Source organism: Cryptomeria japonica, unplaced genomic scaffold (genome assembly GCF_030272615.1).
Source record: "Cryptomeria japonica unplaced genomic scaffold, Sugi_1.0 HiC_scaffold_34, whole genome shotgun sequence".
NCBI lineage: Eukaryota > Viridiplantae > Streptophyta > Pinopsida > Cupressales > Cupressaceae > Cryptomeria > Cryptomeria japonica.
Window position 1 is genome coordinate 45,001 of NW_026728856.1, and position 21,988 is coordinate 66,988.

General features: G+C 60.6%; 2 non-coding genes across 2 annotated transcripts; both read left to right on the top strand.

Moving 5' to 3' along the window:
• Positions 1-13,678: 13,678 nt before the first annotated feature.
• LOC131861895 (5S ribosomal RNA) lies at positions 13,679-13,797 on the top strand. Its single transcript, XR_009360925.1, has one exon. It is a non-coding gene; the product is annotated as a 5S ribosomal RNA (ribosomal RNA).
• A 5,916-nt stretch (positions 13,798-19,713) lies between these two features.
• Positions 19,714-19,832, top strand: LOC131861923 (5S ribosomal RNA). Its single transcript, XR_009360953.1, has one exon. It is a non-coding gene; the product is annotated as a 5S ribosomal RNA (ribosomal RNA).
• The last annotated feature ends 2,156 nt before the right edge of the window (positions 19,833-21,988 follow it).

Below are 21,988 nucleotides of genomic sequence, written 5' to 3' on the forward strand. Positions count from 1 at the left end.
CAGTCCTGCCGTTAGAGAATGCACCGTGCACGCGACCGAGTAAGGCCACTCAGAGACATCCATTTCCCAGGTATATGCCCCCTACGCACTTTTGGTGGCGCAACTCGCACGAACAGTCCCACCTCGACCCCGTATACAAGCTTTTTTGCCTCGAAGAGTTCGTCGGAGACGAAGAAGCAACCTTCAGTGCAACCGTAGCACTCTTTTGTGCAACCGCCCAAACAACGCCCCCTCTACCCTCTGTCGAAACACTCGGCATTGCTGCTCCCTAAGGTGAGCTTCTCCTCATAGGCAATTCCGCTCTTATCCGGTCACGTTTGTGTGCCCGAATTTCGCAAGGCAACCTCCATGGGACATGGAAAAGACTCGAGAAGAGAGCTCGCTCACGGGAGAGAGAAGCCAAGGAGACCACGAGAGTGCTGAGAGTGGGACAGCGCTGAATAGGCGGGAGAAGCCTGCGCGTATAAACGGAGATATATATCCAATTGCAACGAAGGAACGTGCCAAAGATCGAGAACAATGGCAGAAATGCTAGTAACGTGCACTTCGGGACCAACGCATCACCGGAAGACAACCGCCAAACATCGAAAGAGTCGCGATGCTCCGCAACCTACGTGCAAAGCGGTCGCACACCGGGTAAGGGAGTGAGAGCCCCAAACATAGCTGGGCGAGGCGCTCACTCCGCTCTTTAATATCTCGTTAATACCGCCAAGGAAATGGCACAAGCACACACACACAAGCATCCTCGGAAGAGGACAGTTCGAGTGACAGGTCAAATCCAAGAGTTCCGAAGACTACCTCCAGGAACAATCGGGAACAAGACCGATTACAAGTCGTCGAGTCTGTTACTGGGCGAACACGAGATGCGCACAGGAAATCGATCAGCCCTCACAATGGCCCAAGGCCAGAGATCGGACTGCTACGATTTACCCCAACAATCATCGTGCCACTCTTCGCAGAGAGGTGATAGACGCCAACGAGCCCGCGCATAGCAATCGAGGTGTAAAAAGGGCGTTGAAGGCAGGAAGCCTGGACGAAAGAGGCTACGAGGTCACCTCGAAGCGGTCTAAGAATCGGGCGCACTTGGGGCGACTACCAGTGCCAACCCCTTATCCCGCGGTGCGTCCGACACACAGAAATTTCCAAGGCGGCCAAGGAGCCTCCCCGCATAGCAATCGGGGTGTGAGGTTACGGATGCAGCATTGATAGCAATCGAGGTGGGAGGCGAAGGATGCAGAAGTGAGAGCCGAGGGATGTAGCAGAGATAGCAATCGGGGTGTGTGATGCAGAAGAGATAGCAATCGAGGTGTGCGGTGGGAAGGGCCCAGCAGCCAGAATGCATGAAGCGACGGATGAAGCAGTGATGACAACCGGGCTGTGAGGAGAGGAGGGATGCAGCCAAGAAAGCAATCAGGGCTCGAGGCAAGGGATGCATCAAGGATAGCAATCATGTTGTGAGGCGAGATTCCAAAGGCTAAACGTGAGAGGCTGCAGGGTCGACTCAGAGAGGTCTATGCATGTGAGAGGCTGAAAGCAAGGTCAACTCGGAGCGGTCTATGCATCGGGCGCGCTTGGGGCGACTACCAGTGCCAACCCCTTATCCCGCGACGCGTCCGACAAAGAGAACGTTCCAAGGCGGCAGAGGAGGTTACCAGCCGAAGGATGCAGTAGCAATAACAGGTATAGTTCCGCGGCGGCCGAGAAGACTCACCGCATAGGAATCGGGATGCGAGGCGAGGGATGCGGCGGGAAGGCCCCGACGGCTAAACGGAAGAGGCTGCAGGGCCGCCTCGGAATGGTCCAAGCATCGGACGCGATTGGGACGACTACCAGTGCCAACCCCTTATCCCGCGATGCGTCCGATACACAGATAGTTCCAAGGCGGCCGAGGAGCCTCACCGCATATCAATCGGGGTGCGAGGCGAGGGATGGGGCGGGAAGGCCCCAACGGCTAGACGGAAGAGGCTTCAGGGCCACCTCGGAATGCTCCAAGCATCGGACGCGCTTGGGGCGACTACCAGTGCCAACCCCTTATCCCGCGATGCGTCCGATACACAGATGGTTCCAAGGCGGCCGAGGAGCCTCACCGCATAGCAATCGGGGGTGCGAGGCGAGGGATGGGGCGGGAAGGCCCCAACGGCTAGACGGAAGAGGCTTCAGGGCCGCCTCGGAATGGTCCAAGCATCGGACGCGCTTGGGGCGACTACCAGTGACAACCCCTCATCCCGCGATGCGTCCGATACGAAGATGGTTCCAAGGCGGCCGAGGAGCCTCACCGCATAGCAATCGGGGTGCGAGGTGGGGGATGCGGCGAGATGGCCCCAACGGCTAGACGGAAGAGGCCACAGGGCCGCGTCGGAATAGTCCAAGCATCGGACGCGCTTGGGGCGACTACCAGTGACAACCCCTTATCCCGCGATGCGTCCGATACGAAGATAGTTCCAAGGCGGCCGAGGAGCCTCACCGCATAGCAATCCGGGTGCGAGGTGGGGGATGCGGCGAGATGGCCCCAACGGCTAGACGGAAGAGGCTGCAGGGCCGCCTCGGAATAGTCCAAGCATCGGACGCGCTTGGGGCGACTACCAGTGACAACCCCTTATCCCGCGATGCTTCCGATACGAAGACAGTTCCAAGGCGGCCGAGGAGCCTCACCGCATAGCAATGGGGGTGCGAGGTGAGGGATGCGGCGAGATGGCCCCAACGGCTAGACAGAAGAGGCCACAGGGCCGCCTCGGAATAGTCCAAGCATCGGACGCGCTTGGGGCGACTACCAGTGACAACCCCTTATCCCGCGATGCATCCGATACGAAGATAGTTCCCAGGCGGCCGAGGAGCCTCACCGCATAGCAATCGGGGTGCGAGGCGAGGGATGCGGCGAGATGGCCCCAAAGGGTAGACGGAAGAGGCTGCGGGGCCGCCTCGGAATAGTCCAAGCATCGAACGCGCTTGGGGCGACTACCACTGCCAACCCCTTATCCCGCGATGCGTCCGATACACAGATAGTTCCGAGGCGGCCGAGGAGCTGGGGGATGCGGCGAGATGGCCCCAACGGCTAGACGGAAGAGGCTGCAGGGCCGCCTCGGAATAGTCCAAGCATCGGACGCGCTTGGGGCGACTACCAGTGACAACCCCTTATCCCGCGATGCGTCCGATACACAGATAGTTCCGAGGCGGCCAAGGAGCCTCACCGCATAGCAATCGTGGTGCGAGGTGGGGGATGCAGCGAGATGGCCCCAACGGCTAGACGGAAGAGGCTGCAGGGCCGCCTCGGAATGGTCCAAGCATCGGACGCGCTTGGGGCGACTACCACTGCCAACCCCTTATCCCGCGATGCGTCCGATACACAGATAGTTCCAAGGCGGCCGAGGAGCCTCACCGAATAGCAATCGGGGTGCGAGGCGAGGGATGCGGCGAGAAAGCCCCAACGGCTAGAGGGAAGAGGCTTCAGGTCCGCCTCGGAATGGTCCAAGCATCGGACGCGCTTGGGGCGACTACCAGTGACAACCCCTTATCCCGCGACGCGTCCGATACACAGATAGTTCCAAGGCGGCCGAGGAGCCTCACCGCATAGCAATCGGGGTGCGAGGCGAGGGATGCGGCGAGAAGGACCCAACGGCTAGACGGAAGAGGCTTCAGGGCCGCCTCGGAATGGTCCAAGCATCGGACGCGCTTGGGGCGACTACCAGTGACAACCCCTTATCCCGCGACGCGTCCGATACACAGATAGTTCCAAGGCGGCCGAGGAGCCTCACCACATAGCAATCGGGGTGCGAGGCGAGGGATGCGGCGAGAAGGACCCAACGGCTAGACGGAAGAGGCTTCAGGTCCGCCTCGGAATGGTCCAAGCATCGGACGCGCTTGGGGCGACTACCAGTGACAACCCCTTATCCCGCGACGCGTCCGATACACAGATAGTTCCAAGGCGGCCGAGGAGCCTCACCGCATAGCAATCGGGGTGCGAGGCGAGGGATGCGGCGAGAAGGACCCAACGGCTAGACGGAAGAGGCTTCAGGGCCGCCTCGGAATGGTCCAAGCATCGGACGCGCTTGGGGCGACTACCAGTGACAACCCCTTATCCCGCGATGCGTCCGATACACAGATAGTTCCAAGGCGGCCGAGGAGCCTCACCGCATAGCAATCGGGGTGCGAGGCGAGGGATGCGGCGAGAAGGACCCAACGGCTAGACGGAAGAGGCTTCAGGGCCGCCTCGGAATGGTCCAAGCATCGGACGCGCTTGGGGCGACTACCAGTGACAACCCCTTATCCCGCGACGCGTCCGATACACAGATAGTTCCAAGGCGGCCGAGGAGCCTCACCGCATAGCAATCGGGGTGCGAGGCGAGGGATGCGGCAAGAAGGACCCAACGGCTAGACGGAAGAGGCTTCAGGGCCGCCTCGGAATGGTCCAAGCATCGGACGCGCTTGGGGCGACTACCAGTGACAACCCCTTATCCCGCGACGCGTCCGATACACAGATAGTTCCAAGGCGGCCGAGGAGCCTCACCGCATAGCAATCGGGGTGCGAGGCGAGGGATGCGGCGAGAAGGACCCAACGGCTAGACGGAAGAGGCTTCAGGTCCGCCTCGGAATGGTCCAAGCATCGGACGCGCTTGGGGCGACTACCAGTGACAACCCCTTATCCCGCGACGCGTCCGATACACAGATAGTTCCAAGGCGGCCGAGGAGCCTCACCGCATAGCAATCGGGGTGCGAGGCGAGGGATGCGGCGAGAAGGACCCAACGGCTAGACGGAAGAGGCTTCAGGGCCGCCTCGGAATGGTCCAAGCATCGGACGCGCTTGGGGCGACTACCAGTGACAACCCCTTATCCCGCGACGCGTCCGATACACAGATAGTTCCAAGGCGGCCGAGGAGCCTCACCGCATAGCAATCGGGGTGCGAGGCGAGGGATGCGGCGAGAAGGACCCAACGGCTAGACGGAAGAGGCTTCAGGGCCGCCTCGGAATGGTCCAAGCATCGGACGCGCTTGGGGCGACTACCAGTGACAACCCCTTATCCCGCGATGCGTCCGATACACAGATAGTTCCAAGGCGGCCGAGGAGCCTCACCGCATAGCAATCGGGGTGCGAGGCGAGGGATGCGGCGAGAAGGACCCAACGGCTAGACGGAAGAGGCTTCAGGGCCGCCTCGGAATGGTCCAAGCATCGGACGCGCTTGGGGCGACTACCAGTGACAACCCCTTATCCCGCGACGCGTCCGATACACAGATAGTTCCAAGGCGGCCGAGGAGCCTCACCGCATAGCAATCGGGGTGCGAGGCGAGGGATGCGGCGAGAAGGACCCAACGGCTAGACGGAAGAGGCTTCAGGGCCGCCTCGGAATGGTCCAAGCATCGGACGCGCTTGGGGCGACTACCAGTGACAACCCCTTATCCCGCGACGCGTCCGATACACAGATAGTTCCAAGGCGGCCGAGGAGCCTCACCGCATAGCAATCGGGGTGCGAGGCGAGGGATGCGGCGAGAAGGACCCAACGGCTAGACGGAAGAGGCTTCAGGGCCGCCTCGGAATGGTCCAAGCATCGGACGCGCTTGGGGCGACTACCAGTGACAACCCCTTATCCCGCGACGCGTCCGATACACAGATAGTTCCAAGGCGGCCGAGGAGCCTCACCGCATAGCAATCGGGGTGCGAGGCGAGGGATGCGGCGAGAAGGACCCAACGGCTAGACGGAAGAGGCTTCAGGGCCGCCTGGGAATGGTCCATGCATCGCACGCGCTTGGGGCGACTACCAGTGACAACCCCTTATCCCGCGACGCGTCCGATACACAGATAGTTCCAAGGCGGCCGAGGAGCCTCACCGCATAGCAATCGGGGTGCGAGGCGAGGGATGCGGCGAGAAGGACCCAACGGCTAGACGGAAGAGGCTTCAGGGCCGCCTCGGAATGGTCCAAGCATCGGACGCGCTTGGGGCGACTACCAGTGACAACCCCTTATCCCGCGACGCGTCCGATACACAGATAGTTCCAAGGCGGCCGAGGAGCCTCACCGCATAGCAATCGGGGTGCGAGTCGAGGGATGCGGCGAGAAGGACCCAACGGCTAGACGGAAGAGGCTTCAGGGCCGCCTCGGAATGGTCCAAGCATCGGACGCGCTTGGGGCGACTACCAGTGACAACCCCTTATCCCGCGATGCGTCTGATACACAGATAGTTCCAAGGCGGCCGAGGAGCCTCACCGCATAGCAATCGGGGTGCGAGGCAAGGGATGCGGCGAGAAGGACCCAACGGCTAGACGGAAGAGGCTTCAGGGCCGCCTCGGAATGGTCCAAGCATCGGACGCGCTTGGGGCGACTACCGTTGCCAACCCCTTATCCCGCGATGCGTCTGATACACAGATAGTTCCGAGGCGGCCGAGGAGCCTCACCGCATAGCAATCGGGTTGCGAGGCAGATTATTGGGAAGGGAACCCCCTGGGATGCGGCTCAAGCAGTGCCCAAAGGGACTGGAATGCGGAATCACATCGAGAGACCCAAATGCTATACGAGGGCTCAAATCGAATTATCGATTTGGCCACGACATGGACGCATCGGAACGACTACCTTTGCCGAACCACTCGCAATTGCATCCATACCGAAACCAATAGACATTTCCGTTAGAGCCCTCGCATAGCATTCGGGAATCTCGCATGCCCCTCTAAATCGACCAATGCTGGCGCTCAACGAAAATCCGAGCGCTACCACCATTCGAGCGCCAGCATTGGTCGAGTTAGAGGGGCACGGGGGAGAATGCTCCAGTCAACACCTCCCCTATATAAGTTATTTGTCCGATTCTCGCACAACCGTAGTCTGCCTCGTCGAATCAAACAACGGTCCCAGATTCCGACTTCCGTTCCGTAGAGACCCAAAAGCTAGATGGAGGCTCGCAAGAAAGAGAGTCGGCGCATAGCAATCGGGTTTCTCGAACGTTTAGGGACCGAGCTCACTTGCGGATAGGGCAAAATCCGCCAAGCAACCCAAAAGCTAGACGGGGGCTCAATCGAATCGCCTAGGCGGCCACAACAACGACGTGTTGGATCGACTACCAGTGCCAAACCATTCAGCAAGACTAGTCTGTGTCGAGGCCGGATAGAGATTCTCAGAGAGCGCCCGTATAGCATTTAGGAGACCTGCCGCGTCCCTCACACTCGACAAATGGTGGTGCACGTTTATAAATCCGAGCGATCCCAACCCTTTCAAGCACCAACATCGGTCGAGATAGAGGGGCACGGAGGGGGCTGCGTGAGACAACACAGTCCCCTATATAAGTTATTTGTCCGATTCTCACACATCCGAAGAATGGTCATCAAATCGGACAACAGCCCAAACTTCCGACTTCCGTCCCAGAAAGCCCAAGAGCTATCTAAAACGTTCATGGCCGGAACTCGATCGCGGCTATACCAGTCCGCCAAGCAACCCAAAAGCTAGACTGGAGCTCTAGTCGAATCACCTCTGTGGCCATTGCAAGGACGTGTTGGAGCGACTACCATTGCCGAACCATTCCGCAGGTCGAGTCCATACCAAGGCCGCATAGAGATTCACGATGAGCTCCTGCATAGCAATCAGGAGACTTGCCGTGTCCATCACAATCGATAAATCCTGGTGCAAGATTTTTGCATCCGAGCGCTCCAACCAGTCGAGCACCAGCATCAATCGACATAAACGGGCACGGGGGGAGGATGCTCGAGAACACTACCTCCCCTATATAAGTTATTTGTCCGATTCTCAAGCAGCCGAAGTCTGGTCATCGAATCGGGTCAAAGACCACAACTTCCGACTTTACCCACAATGCAAGTCATCGAATCGAACATCGGCCCCCGAGTCGGACTCCATGCGTATGTCAGGTCATCGGACCCAAATTCCGCCTTCCTGCGCATGGCGGGCCATCAATATCAACTCGGTCATCGGACCCAAACTCCGCCTTTCTGCGCATGGCACGCCTTCAAATCGGTCATCGGACCCAAATTCCGCCTTCCTGTGCATGGCGGGCCATCAACATCAACTCGGTCATCGGACCCAAATTCCGCCTTTCTGCGCATGGCACGCCATCAACTCGGTCATCGGACCCAAATTCCGCCTTCCTGCGCATGGCAGGTCATCGGACACAAATTCAGACCTCGCCAATATGCCTACGTATCGAATCGGTCATCGGACCCAACTTCCGACTTCATCCATACTGTAGGGTCTTTGAGGTTGGCGCGGTGCGCTCAACCCGGGGAGTCGACCCATCGAAGCATACACCTCCCCTATATAAGCTATTTGTCCGATTCCCACACCTGTGTAGTTTGCACTTCTGACCAGGACATCGACCCCAACTTCCGAACTCGACTGCAACGACGGCACCAGCGCCTTGGTGCGCACCTTGCGACGCACAGTCCCAACATTCGCCTTCCTGCACATGGCAGGTCATCGGACCCAAATTCCGACCTCGCGAGTATGCCTACATATCGAATCGGTCATCGGACACAACTTCCGACTTCATCCATACCGTAGGGTCTTTGAGGTTGGCGCGGTGCGCTCAACCCGGGGAGTCGACCCAACGAAGCATACACCTCCCCTATATAAGCTATTTGTCCGATTCCCACACCTGTGTAGTTTGCACCTCCGATCAGGACATCGACCCCAACTTCCGAACTCGCCTGCAACGACCGAACCAGCGCCTTGGTGCGCACCTTGCAACGCACAGTGCCAACATTCGCCTTCCTGCACATGGCAGGTCATCGGACCCAAATTCCGACCTCGCGAGTATGCCTACATATCGAATCGGTCATCGGACCCAACTTCCGACTTCATCCATACCGTAGGGTCTTTGAGGTTGGCGCGGTGCGCTCAACCCGGGGAGTCGACCCAACGAAGCATACACCTCCCCTATATAAGCTATTTGTCCGATTCCCACACCTGTGTAGCTTGCACCTCCGATCAGGACATCGACCCCAACTTCCGAACTCGACTAAAAAGACCGCACCAGCACCTTGGTGTGCACCTTGCAACGCACAGTGCCAACATTCGCCTTCCTGCACATGGCAGGTCATCGGACCCAAATTCCGACCTCATGAGCATACCTACTAATCGAATCGGTCATCGGACCCAACTTCCGACTTCATCCATACCGTAGGGTCTTTGAGGTTGGCGCGGTGCGCTCAACCTGGGGAGTCGACCCATCGAAGCATACACCTCCCCTATATAAGCTATTTGTCCGATTCCGACACCTGTGTAGTTTGCACCTCCGCTCAGGACATCGACCCCAACTTCCGAACTCGCCTGCAACGACCGAACCAGCGCCTTGGTGCGCACCAAAAGTGCGCACTTTTGGAGGGCACTTTTGTGCGCTCCAAAGGTGCGCACTTTTGGAGGGCACTTTTGTGCGCTCCAAAGGTGCGCACTTTTGGAGGGCACTTTTTGGAGGGCACTTTTGTGCGCTCCAAAGGTGCGCACTTTTGGAGGGCACTTTTTGGAGGGCACTTTTCTGCGCTCCAAAGGTGCGCACTTTTGGAGGGCACTTTTTGGAGGGCACTTTTCTGCGCTCCAAAGGTGCGCACTTTTGGAGGGCACTTTTTGGAGGGCACTTTTCTGCGCTCCAAAGGTGCGCACTTTTGGAGGGCACTTTTTGGAGGGCACTTTTCTGCGCTCCAAAGGTGCGCACTTTTGGAGGGCACTTTTTGGAGGGCACTTTTCTGCGCTCCAAAGGTGCGCACTTTTGGAGGGCACTTTTGTGCACTCCAAAGGTGCACACTTTTGGAGGGCACTTTTTGGAGGGCACTTTTCTGCACTCCAAAGGTGCGCACTTTTGGAGGGCACTTTTTGGAGGGCACTTTTGTGCGCTCCAAAGGTGCGCACTTTTGGAGGGCACTTTTTGGAGGGCACTTTTGTGCGCTCCAAAGGTGCGCACTTTTGGAGGGCACTTTTGTGCACTCCAAAGGTGCGCACTTTTGGAGGGCACTTTTCCTGCGCTCCAAAGGTGCACACCTAGGTGAGCACCTTCGACCACACCTTGTAGCACACCAAACTCTGACTTTCGACTTCATCCGCAATGCAGGGTCTTTGAGGTTGGCGCAATGCGCACAACCAGGGGAGTCGACCCATCAAACCCAACACCTCCCCTATATAAGCTATTTGTCTGATTCTCATACATGCGTAGCCTGCAGGAGCAATTAGGACATCGACCCCAACTTTCGGCTTCTAAACGAAAACAAGGTCTTTGAGGTTGGTGTAATGCGAACAACTAGGGGAGTCAACCCATCAAACCCAACACCTCCCCTATATAAGCTATTTGTCTGATTCTCATACATGTGTAGTCTACAGGAGCAATTAGGACATCGACCCCAACTTTTGACTTCTTAACGAAAACAAGGTCTTTGAGGTTGACGTAATGCGCACAACCAGGGGAGTCGACCCATCAAACCCAACACCTCCCCTATATAAGCTATTTGTCCGATTCTCATACATGTGTAGCCTACAGGAGCCATTAGGACATTGACCCCAACTTTTGACTTCTTAACGAAAACAAGGTCTTTGAGGTTGGCGTAATGCGCACAACCAAGGGAGTTGACCCATCAAACCCAACACCTCCCCTATATAAGCTATTTGTCTGATTCTCATACATGTGTAGCCTGCAACAACGATTAGGACATCCACCCCAACTTCTGAATTCGTCTGCGTTGACCGCACCAAAGGTGCACGCCTTGGTGCTCACCAAAATCCGACTTCCGACTTCTTCTGCTATGCGGGGTCTTTGAGGTTGGCGCAGTGCGCACAACCAGGGGAGTCAACCCACCGAATGCAACACCTCCCCTATATAAGCTATTTGTCTGATTCTCATACATGCGTAGACTGCAGCAATGATTAGGACATCCACCCCAACTTTTGACTTCTTAAACAAGACAGGGTCTTTGAAGTTGGTGCAGTGCACACAACCAGGGGAGTCGACCCATCAAACGCAACACCTCCCCTATATAAAGCTATTTGTCCGATTCTCATACGTGTAGTCTGCAGCAGCGATTAGGACATCGACCCCAACTTCCGAATTCGTTTGCATTGACCGCACCAAAGGTGCACGCCTTGGTGTGCACCTTGGAGTGCACTTTGGTGCTCACCTCGGTGCACACTTTGGTGTGCACCTCGGTGTGCACCAAAGGTGCGCACCTTGGAGCGCACCAAAGGTGTACACTTTGGAGCGCACCACATAGGGTCTTTGAGAGGTTGGCGCAGTGCGCACACCAAGGTGGGTGTTGAGGTGCGTGCCGAGGTGGGTGGGTGCTAGGGTGCGCTCCATGGTGGGTGCCAGGGTGGGTGCGTGCTAGGGTGGATTCCAAAGAGGGTCATAGGGTGGGTGCCAAGGTGGGTTGGTGATATAGTGGGTTCAAAGGTGGGTACTAGGGTGGGTTCCAAGGTGGGTCACAAGTTGGGTGCCAGGATGCGTGGGTGTTAGGTTGGGTGCCAAGGTGGGCTCCTGCGTGGGTGGGTGCTAGGGTGGGTTTCAAGGTGGACGCGAGGGCGGGTGCCAAGGTGGGTAACAAGTTGGGTGTTAGGATGGGTGAGTGCTAGAGTGGGTGCCAAGGTGGGTGGGTGCTAAGGTGGATGCCAAGGTGGTTCACAGGGTGGGTGGGTTCTAGGGTGAGTTCCAAGGTGGGTCACAGGTTTAGTGCTAGGGTGCGTGTCAAGGCGGGTGTCGAGGTGCCTGGGTGCTAGGGTGTGGATGCCAATGTGGGTCATAGGGTGGGTACTAGGGTGGGCTGCAATGTGGGTGCCAAGGTGGGTAACATGCTTGGTTGGTTCTAAATTGGGTGTCAGGGTGGGTGTGCACCCACCTTGCCCGAGGTGGGTGCCAAGGTGCCAGTGTGGGTGGGTGCTAAGGTGGATGCCAAGGTGGGTGAGAAGGTGGGTGATAGGTTGAGTGGTAGGATGGGTGGGTGCCAAGATGGGTCACAGGGTGGGTGCAAGGGTGGGTAGGTGCTAGGGTTGGTGTCAGGGTGGGTGGGTGCTAGGTTGGGTTCCAAGGTGGGTGCGAGGGTGAGTGTCAAGGTGGGTCACAGGTTAGGTGCTAGGATGGGTGAGTGCTAGGGTGCAAAGGTGCCAGGGTGGGTGCTAGGATGGGTCGATGCTAGGGTGAGTGGCAAGGTGGGTCCACAAGTGTCAAGGTGGGTGCCGAGGTGGGTGCCAACTTGGGTTCCAAGGTGGGTGCCAAGTGGGCGACTGCTATGGTGGATGCCAAGGTGGGTCACGGGGTGGGTGCCAAGTTGCTAGGTTGTGTTCCAAGGTGGGTGCCAACGTGGCTGCTAGGGTGCGTGGGTTAAAGGGTGTGTCACAACGTGGGTGCCAGGATGGGTGCGCACCCACACTGGCCAAGACGGGTGCAAGGTTGGGTTCCAAGCCCGGTCACAGGCTGGGTGCTAGGATGGGTGGGTGCCAAGGTGGGCACCAGGGTGGGTGCACCCACCCTGGCCAAGGTGGGTCACGGGGTGGGTCCTAGGGTGGGTAACAGGGTGGGTACTAAGGTGCGTGCCAAGGTGGGTCATGGGGTGGGTGCCAAGGTGGGCACCAGGGTGGGTGTGCACCAACCCTAGCCAGGGTAGGTCACGGGGTGGTTGTCGGGGTGGGCGTCAAGGAGCCAAGGTGGGTGGCAAGTAGCCAAGTTGCGTGCCAAGGTGGGTGTCGGGGTGGGTGCCAAGGATCCAAGGTGGGTGCCAAGGAACCAAGGTGGGTGTCTGGGTGGGTGCCGAGGTGGGAGCCAGGGTGGGTCCCAAGGTGAGTGCAAAGGTGGGTGCCAGGGTCAAGGTGAGTGCCAATGTGGGTTCCAAGGTGCCAGGGTCAGGGTGAGTGCCAATGTGGGTTCAAAGGTGCTAAGTTGGGTGCGAGGTTGGGTGCGAGGGTGGGTGGGTGCCAAGGTGTGCTAGGTGGAAGCCCGGGTGGGTCGGCATCCCATGGGTGTCGAGTTGGGTGCCTGATGGGTGCTTCTTGTCAAGTTTTAGTCGTCGGGACTCATTTCGAGCCTTAGAGGTCGTTTCTTGTCCGGTTGCCCTGTCTTCGACCTGGGAACCCAATTTTGGTCCTCGGGTCCCATTTTTTTTTGTCTCGCATCCCACTTTTGGCCTGTGGCCTTTTCGGGGTCGATTCTTGTTTTGGGCATCAGAGCATGTTTCTTCTCCTAAAACCCAATATTTGTTTATTAAGTCTCGGAACACATTTTTGTTCTCGTGGACCCATCATGGGTCTTGGAACGCATTTGTGGTCCTTGGGTCCCATTTTGCATCCCGAAACTTGTGTTTTGGTGCTTGATCCCTATTTTGGGTGCCCACCTTGCACCAAGTGCGCACCCGGGGCAAACCGAGCGCCTTGGTGCACCGGGGCAAGATCGAGCGTGCACCCGAGGCGCCCCGAACATGCACCAAGGTGCACTCGGCCCACATGTGAGCGCAGGTCGTTGCGCCCGAGGTGGTGTGTGGGCACCGCGTTGCAGACGGGACACTGCACGCACACGACGCCCCGTCCAGGTGCACGCACGTAGGCCGGGCCGGGTGCACACCCGACGCCCTAGCAAGGTGCGCGCACCCGGGCAGGGCTCACACTTGGCGAACGGGGCGCACTTCGCGAGGGAGGGTGTGCACCTCGACGGGGGTGGGTGGCCGGGGTGGATTCGCACGTGGGTCGCGGTTTGCTAAGTACACACTGCGACAAGCTCATAACGGGTGCGATCATACCAGCGTTAGTGCACCGGATCCCATCAGAACTCCGCAGTTAAGCGCGCTTGGGCCGGAGTAGTACTAGGATGGGTGACCTCCCGGGAAGTCCCGGTGTTGCACCCTTTCTTAGTTTTTCGCCGGGCGTCGCAATGCTATTTGAATAAACCTTTTGCCCGTTTGCGTTCTCGTCGGGGCCGGGCCGGGCCGGGGTGCGCTGCCCGCACTACCGCGCGCGCGGGGGGCGACACCGAGCGCGCACCCGAGGCGCCCCGAGCACACAGGCCACGGTGCAACCCGGGCGTTGTGCGCGCACCCCGGTGCGCCCGAGGTGCTGCGCGCGCACCCAGGTGAAATCGGTGTGCACCTCGGCCAGTGCGCGCTCGGTCGAGTCGCGCACGTTGGCCAAGGTGCACGGTGATGTTTCTTACTCTAAGGTTCCGCACCAGACGCCCGGGACAGGTGAGCGAAGCTGGGCGGGGCCGGGTGCGCGGCCGGGGCAGGTGCACGCAGCTGGAGAGAGCTTTGGAGCACACCAGAGGTGCGCACCTTGGAGCACACTTCGGAGCGCACCAATGATGCGCTCCATTCAAAAGTTTCCTGAAAAGGCAAAAAAAGTTGAGATTATAGAATTTCCCACTTGAGAGATTGTAAAAAAAAAAAATTTAAAATGAAGGAAACGCGGGTGCCAAGGTGTGCGCGCCCGGGTGCGCAGCCCAGCCAAGGTGTGCGCACCAAGGCGCCCACCCTGGCGAAGGTGCACGCAAGGTGCGCACCCGAGGCAAACCGGACAATTAACCCAACTTTCGACTTCGCGCGCACCTGCGCACCTTGGAGCGCACTTCGGAGCGCTCCTTGTTGCGCACCAATCTTGGGCACCTCGGAGTGCACCATGGCGCCCACCAAGGTGCGCACCCGGGGCAAACCGAGCTCCGACTTCGTGCGCACCTTGGAGCGCACGAAAGGTGCGCACCATGGCGCCCACCAAGGTGCGCAGCCCAGCCAAGGCGTGCGCATCAAGGTGCGCACCCTGGCGAAGGTGCGCACCCGGGGCAAACCGAGCTCCGACTTCGTGCGCACCTTGGAGCGCACAAAGGGTGCGCAACCCAGCCAAGGTGTGCGCACCCCGGGCAAACCGAGCTCCGAATCGTGCGCACCTTGGAGCACACTTCGGAGCCCTCCTTGGTGCGCACCGATGTTGCGCACCTCGGAGCGCACCCGGGGAAAACAATGCAATTAACCCGACTTTCGACTTCGTGGGCACCTCGGAGCGCTCTCGGGTTCGCACCTCGGAGCACACCGAGGTGCGCACCTTTGATGCGCTGCCTTCACCAATTTCCAGAAAAGGCAAGAAAACATTGAGAAGGTGTGCGCACCGAGGTGCCCACCCTGGCGAAGGTGCACGCGAGGTGCGCACCCGGGGCAAACCGGGCTCCGACTTCGTGCACGCCATGCTGCGCACCTTGGAGGGCCATGGTGCGCACCTTGGAGCACACTTCGGAGCGCTCAATGGTGCCCAACCCAGCCAAGGTGCCCACCGCGGCGAAGGTGCACGCGAGGTGCGCACCCGGGGCAAACCGGGCTCCGACTTCGTGCACGCCGCACCTTGGAGCACACTTCGGAGCGCTCCTTGGTGCGCACCAGGGCGCGCAACCCAGCCGAGGTGCCCACCCCGGCGAAGGTGCACGCGGGGTGCGCACCCGAGGCAAACCGGGCTCCGACTTCGTGCACGCCATGGTGCCCACCGCGGCGAAGGTGCACGCGAGGTGCGCACCCGGGGCAAACCGGGCTCCGACTTCGTGCACGCCGCACCTTGGAGCACACTTCGGAGCGCTCCTTGGTGCGCACCAGGGCGCGCAACCCAGCCGAGGTGCCCACCCCGGCGAAGGTGCACGCGAGGTGCGCACCCGGGGCAAACCGGGCTCCGACTTCGTGCACGCCATGGTGCCCACCGCGGCGAAGGTGCACGCGAGGTGCGCACCCGGGGCAAACCGGGCTCCGACTTCGTGCACGCCGCACCTTGGAGCACACTTCGGAGCGCTCCTTGGTGCGCACCATGGTGCCCACCAGGGCGCGCAACCCCGCCGAAGGTGCACGCGAGGTGCGCACCCGGGGCAAACCGGGCTCCGACTTCGTGCACGCCGCACCTTGGAGCACACTTCGGAGCGCTCCTTGGTGCGCACCAGGGCGCGCAACCCCGCCGAAGGTGCACGCGAGGTGCGCACCCGGGGCAAACCGGGCTCCGACTTCGTGCACGCCATGGTGCGCACCAGGGTGCCCACCGCGGCGAAGGTGCGCACCCGGGGCAAACCGGGCTCCGACTTCGTGCACGCCGCACCTTGGAGCACACTTCGGAGCGCTCCTTGGTGCGCACCAGGGCGCGCAACCCAGCCGAGGTGCCCACCCCGGCGAAGGTGCACGCGAGGTGCGCACCCGGGGCAAACCGGGCTCCGACTTCGTGCACGCCATGGTGCCCACCGCGGCGAAGGTGCGCACCCGGGGCAAACCGGGCTAGGACTTCGTGCACGCCGCACCTTGGAGCACACTTCGGAGCGCTCCTTGGTGCGCACCATGGTGCCCACCAGGCCGCGCAACCCAGCCAAGGTGTGCGCACCAAGGTGCACGCGAGGTGCGCACCCGGGGCAAACCGGGGTCCGGCTTCGTGCACGCCGCACCTTGGAGCACACATCGGGGCGCTCCCGGGTTCGCACCGGCGTTGCGCACCGTGGTGGGCACCTCGGAGCGCACCGTGGTGGGCACCTCGGAGCACACCAAGGTGGGCAGCGAGGTGCGCACCTTTGATGCGATGCCTTCACTAATTTCCATAAAAGGCAAAAAAAAACGAGATTTTAAAATTTCCGTTTTGAAAGATAGTGAGAAAAAGGGAATGCTGGTGCCATCTTGAGCCCGCCCTGGTGCGCAGCCCAGCCAAGGTGTGCGCACCAAGGTGCCCACCCTGGCGAAGGTGCGCGCCCGGGCAATTAACCCAACTTCCAACTTCGCGCGCGCCAGGGTGGGAGCGCACCCAACAACCGGGCCTGGGAAGAGCCAATGCGAGAAACCCCACCAAACGCTCTGACAAAAAAAGAGGGGGCGCTCCAGTAACCCCGCTTCGGAGCGCACCCTGGGCAAACCCAGCCAGGGTGCCCACCCCGGCCAAGGTGCAGGCGAGGTGCGCACCCGGGGCAAACCGGGCTCCGACAACGTGCACGCCGCACCTTGGAGCACACTTCGTAGCGCTCCCGGGTGCGCACCTCAGAGCACACCAAGGTGGGCAGCGAGGTGCGCACCTTTGATGCGCTGCCTTCACTAATTTCCAGAAAAGGCAAAAAAAAGAGGAGATTTTAAAATTTCCGTTTTGAAAGATAGTGAAAAAAACGGAACGCGGGTGCCATCTTGAGCCCGCCCGGGTGCACAGCCCAGGTAAGGTGCCCACCCTGGCAAAGGTGCGCACCCGGGCAATTAACCCTACTTCCGACTTCGTGCGCGCCAGGGTGGCAACCGGGCCTGGGAAGAGCCAATGCGAGAAACCCCACCAAACGCTCCGACAAAAAAAGAGGCGGCGCTCCAATAACCCCGCTTCGGAGCGCAGCCGGGGCAAACCCAGCCAAGGTGCCCACCCCGACGAAGGTGCACGCGAGGTGCGCACCCGGGGCAAACCGGGCTCCGACAACGTGCACGCAGCACCTTGGAGCACACTTCGAAGCACTCCCGGGTGCCCACCGGCGTTGCGCACCGTGGTGGGCAGCGAGGTGCGCACCTTTGATGCGCTGCCTTCACTAATTTCCAGAAAAGGCAAAAAAAAATGAGATTTTAAAATTTCCGTTTTGAAAGATAGTGAAAAAAACGGAACGCGGGTGCCATCTTGAGCCCGCCCTGGTGCGCAGCCCAGGCAAGGCATGCGCACCAAGGTGCCCACCCGCGGTGCACACCCGGGGCAAACCGGGCTCCGACTTCGTGCAGGCCGCACCTTGGAGCACACTTCGGAGCGCTCCTTGGTGCGCACCATGGTGCCCACCAGGGCGCACCCGGGGCAAACCGGGCTCCGACTTCGTGCACGCCGCACCTTGGAGCACACATCGGAGCGCTCCCAGGTTCGCACCAGCGTTGCGCACCTTTGATGCGCTGCCTTCACTAATTTCCAGAAAAGGCAAAAAAAAACGATATTTTAAAATTTCCGTTCTGAAAGATAGTGAAAAAAACGGAACGCGGGTGCCATCTTGAGCCCTTCCTGGTGCGCAGCCCAGGCAAGTTGTGCGCACCAAGGTGCCCACCCTGGCGGAGGTGCGCGCCCAGGGCAAACCGGGCTCCGACTTCGTGCACTGCATGGTGCCCACCAAGGCGCGCAACCCAGCCAAGGTGCCCACCGCAGCGAAGGTGCACGCGAGGTGCGCACCCGAGGTGCACACCCGGGGCAAACCGAGCTCCGACTTCGTGCACGCCGCACCTTGGAGCACACTTCAGAGCGCTCCTTGGTGCGCACCAGGGCGCGCAACCCAGCCAAGGTGCTCACCCCGGCGAAGGTGCACGCGAGGTGCGCACCCGGGGCAAGCCGGGCTCGGACTTCGTGCACGCCGCACCTTGGAGCACACATCGGAGCGCTCCCGGGTTCGCACCAGCATTGCGCACCTTTGATGCGCTGCCTTCACTAATTTCCAGAAAAGGCAAAAAAAAAAAAAAAACGAGATTTTAAAATTTCCGTTTTGAAAGATAGTGAAAAAAACGGAACGCGGGTGCCATCTTGAGCCCGCCCTGGTGTGCAGCCCAGGCAAGTTGTGCGCACCAAGGCACCCACCCTGGCCAAGGTGGGTCACGGGGTGGGTCCTAGGGTGGGTAACGGGGTGGGTACTAAGGTGCGTGCCAAGGTGGGTCATGGGGTGGGTGCCAAGGTGGGCACCAGGGTGGGTGTGCACCAACCCTAGCCAGGGTAGGTCACGGGGTGGTTGTCGGGGTGGGCGTCAAGGAGCCAAGGTGGGTGGCAAGTAGCCAAGTTGCGTGCCAAGGTGGGTGTCGGGGTGGGTGCCAAGGATCCAAGGTGGGTGCCAAGGAACCAAGGTGGGTGTCTGGGTGGGTGCCGAGGTGGGAGCCAGGGTGGGTCCCAAGGTGAGTGCAAAGGTGGGTGCCAGGGTCAAGGTGAGTGCCAATGTGGGTTCCAAGGTGCCAGGGTCAGGGTGAGTGCCAATGTGGGTTCAAAGGTGCTAAGTTGGGTGCGAGGTTGGGTGCGAGGGTGGGTGGGTGCCAAGGTGTGCTAGGTGGAAGCCCGGGTGGGTCGGCATCCCATGGGTGTCGAGTTGGGTGCCTGATGGGTGCTTCTTGTCAAGTTTTAGTCGTCGGGACTCATTTCGAGCCTTAGAGGTCGTTTCTTGTCCGGTTGCCCTGTCTTCGACCTGGGAACCCAATTTTGGTCCTCGGGTCCCATTTTTTTTTGTCTCGCATCCCACTTTTGGCCTGTGGCCTTTTCGGGGTCGATTCTCGTTTTGGGCATCAGAGCATGTTTCTTCTCCTAAAACCCAATATTTGTTTATTAAGTCTCGGAACACATTTTTGTTCTCGTGGACCCATCATGGGTCTTGGAACGCATTTGTGGTCCTTGGGTCCCATTTTGCATCCCGAAACTTGTGTTTTGGTGCTTGATCCCTATTTTGGGTGCCCACCTTGCACCAAGTGCGCACCCGGGGCAAACCGAGCGCCTTGGTGCACCGGGGCAAGATCGAGCGTGCACCCGAGGCGCCCCGAACATGCACCAAGGTGCACTCGGCCCACATGTGAGCGCAGGTCGTTGCGCCCGAGGTGGTGTGTGGGCACCGCGTTGCAGACGGGACACTGCACGCACACGACGCCCCGTCCAGGTGCACGCACGTAGGCCGGGCCGGGTGCACACCCGACGCCCTAGCAAGGTGCGCGCACCCGGGCAGGGCTCACACTTGGCGAACGGGGCGCACTTCGCGAGGGAGGGTGTGCACCTCGACGGGGGTGGGTGGCCGGGGTGGATTCGCACGTGGGTCGCGGTTTGCTAAGTACACACTGCGACAAGCTCATAACGGGTGCGATCATACCAGCGTTAGTGCACCGGATCCCATCAGAACTCCGCAGTTAAGCGCGCTTGGGCCGGAGTAGTACTGGGATGGGTGACCTCCCGGGAAGTCCCGGTGTTGCACCCTTTTTTAGTTTTTCGCCGGGCGTCGCAATGCTATTTGAATAAACCTTTTGCCCGTTTGCGTTCTCGTCGGGGCCGGGCCGGGCCGGGGTGCGCTGCCCGCACTACCGCGCGCGCGGGGGGCGACACCGAGCGCGCACCCGAGGCGCCCCGAGCACACAGGCCACGGTGCAACCCGGGCGTTGTGCGCGCACCCCGGTGCGCCCGAGGTGCTGCGCGCGCACCCAGGTGAAATCGGTGTGCACCTCGGCCAGTGCGCGCTCGGTCGAGTCGCGCACGTTGGCCAAGGTGCACGGTGATGTTTCTTACTCTAAGGTTCCGCACCAGACGCCCGGGACAGGTGAGCGAAGCTGGGCGGGGCCGGGTGCGCGGCCGGGGCAGGTGCACGCAGCTGGAGAGAGCTTTGGAGCACACCAGAGGTGCGCACCTTGGAGCACACTTCGGAGCGCACCAATGATGCGCTCCATTCAAAAGTTTCCTGAAAAGGCAAAAAAAGTTGAGATTATAGAATTTCCCACTTGAGAGATTGTAAAAAAAAAAAATTTAAAATGAAGGAAACGCGGGTGCCAAGGTGTGCGCGCCCGGGTGCGCAGCCCAGCCAAGGTGTGCGCACCAAGGCGCCCACCCTGGCGAAGGTGCACGCAAGGTGCGCACCCGAGGCAAACCGGACAATTAACCCAACTTTCGACTTCGCGCGCACCTGCGCACCTTGGAGCGCACTTCGGAGCGCTCCTTGGTGCGCACCAATCTTGGGCACCTCGGAGTGCACCATGGCGCCCACCAAGGTGCGCACCCGGGGCAAACCGAGCTCCGACTTCGTGCGCACCTTGGAGCGCACGAAAGGTGCGCACCATGGCGCCCACCAAGGTGCGCAGCCCAGCCAAGGCGTGCGCATCAAGGTGCGCACCCTGGCGAAGGTGCGCACCCGGGGCAAACCGAGCTCCGACTTCGTGCGCACCTTGGAGCGCACAAAGGGTGCGCAACCCAGCCAAGGTGTGCGCACCCCGGGCAAACCGAGCTCCGAATCGTGCGCACCTTGGAGCACACTTCGGAGCCCTCCTTGGTGCGCACCGATGTTGCGCACCTCGGAGCGCACCTGGGGAAAACAATGCAATTAACCCGACTTTCGACTTCGTGGGCACCTCGGAGCGCTCTCGGGTTCGCACCTCGGAGCACACCGAGGTGCGCACCTTTGATGCGCTGCCTTCACCAATTTCCAGAAAAGGCAAGAAAACATTGAGAAGGTGTGCGCACCGAGGTGCCCACCCTGGCGAAGGTGCACGCGAGGTGCGCACCCGGGGCAAACCGGGCTCCGACTTCGTGCACGCCATGCTGCGCACCTTGGAGGGCCATGGTGCGCACCTTGGAGCACACTTCGGAGCGCTCAATGGTGCCCAACCCAGCCAAGGTGCCCACCGCGGCGAAGGTGCACGCGAGGTGCGCACCCGGGGCAAACCGGGCTCCGACTTCGTGCACGCCGCACCTTGGAGCACACTTCGGAGCGCTCCTTGGTGCGCACCAGGGCGCGCAACCCAGCCGAGGTGCCCACCCCGGCGAAGGTGCACGCGGGGTGCGCACCCGGGGCAAACCGGGCTCCGACTTCGTGCACGCCATGGTGCCCACCGCGGCGAAGGTGCACGCGAGGTGCGCACCCGGGGCAAACCGGGCTCCGACTTCGTGCACGCCGCACCTTGGAGCACACTTCGGAGCGCTCCTTGGTGCGCACCAGGGCGCGCAACCCAGCCGAGGTGCCCACCCCGGCGAAGGTGCACGCGAGGTGCGCACCCGGGGCAAACCGGGCTCCGACTTCGTGCACGCCATGGTGCCCACCGCGGCGAAGGTGCACGCGAGGTGCGCACCCGGGGCAAACCGGGCTCCGACTTCGTGCACGCCGCACCTTGGAGCACACTTCGGAGCGCTCCTTGGTGCGCACCATGGTGCCCACCAGGGCGCGCAACCCCGCCGAAGGTGCACGCGAGGTGCGCACCCGGGGCAAACCGGGCTCCGACTTCGTGCACGCCGCACCTTGGAGCACACTTCGGAGCGCTCCTTGGTGCGCACCAGGGCGCGCAACCCCGCCGAAGGTGCACGCGAGGTGCGCACCCGGGGCAAACCGGGCTCCGACTTCGTGCACGCCATGGTGCGCACCAGGGTGCCCAC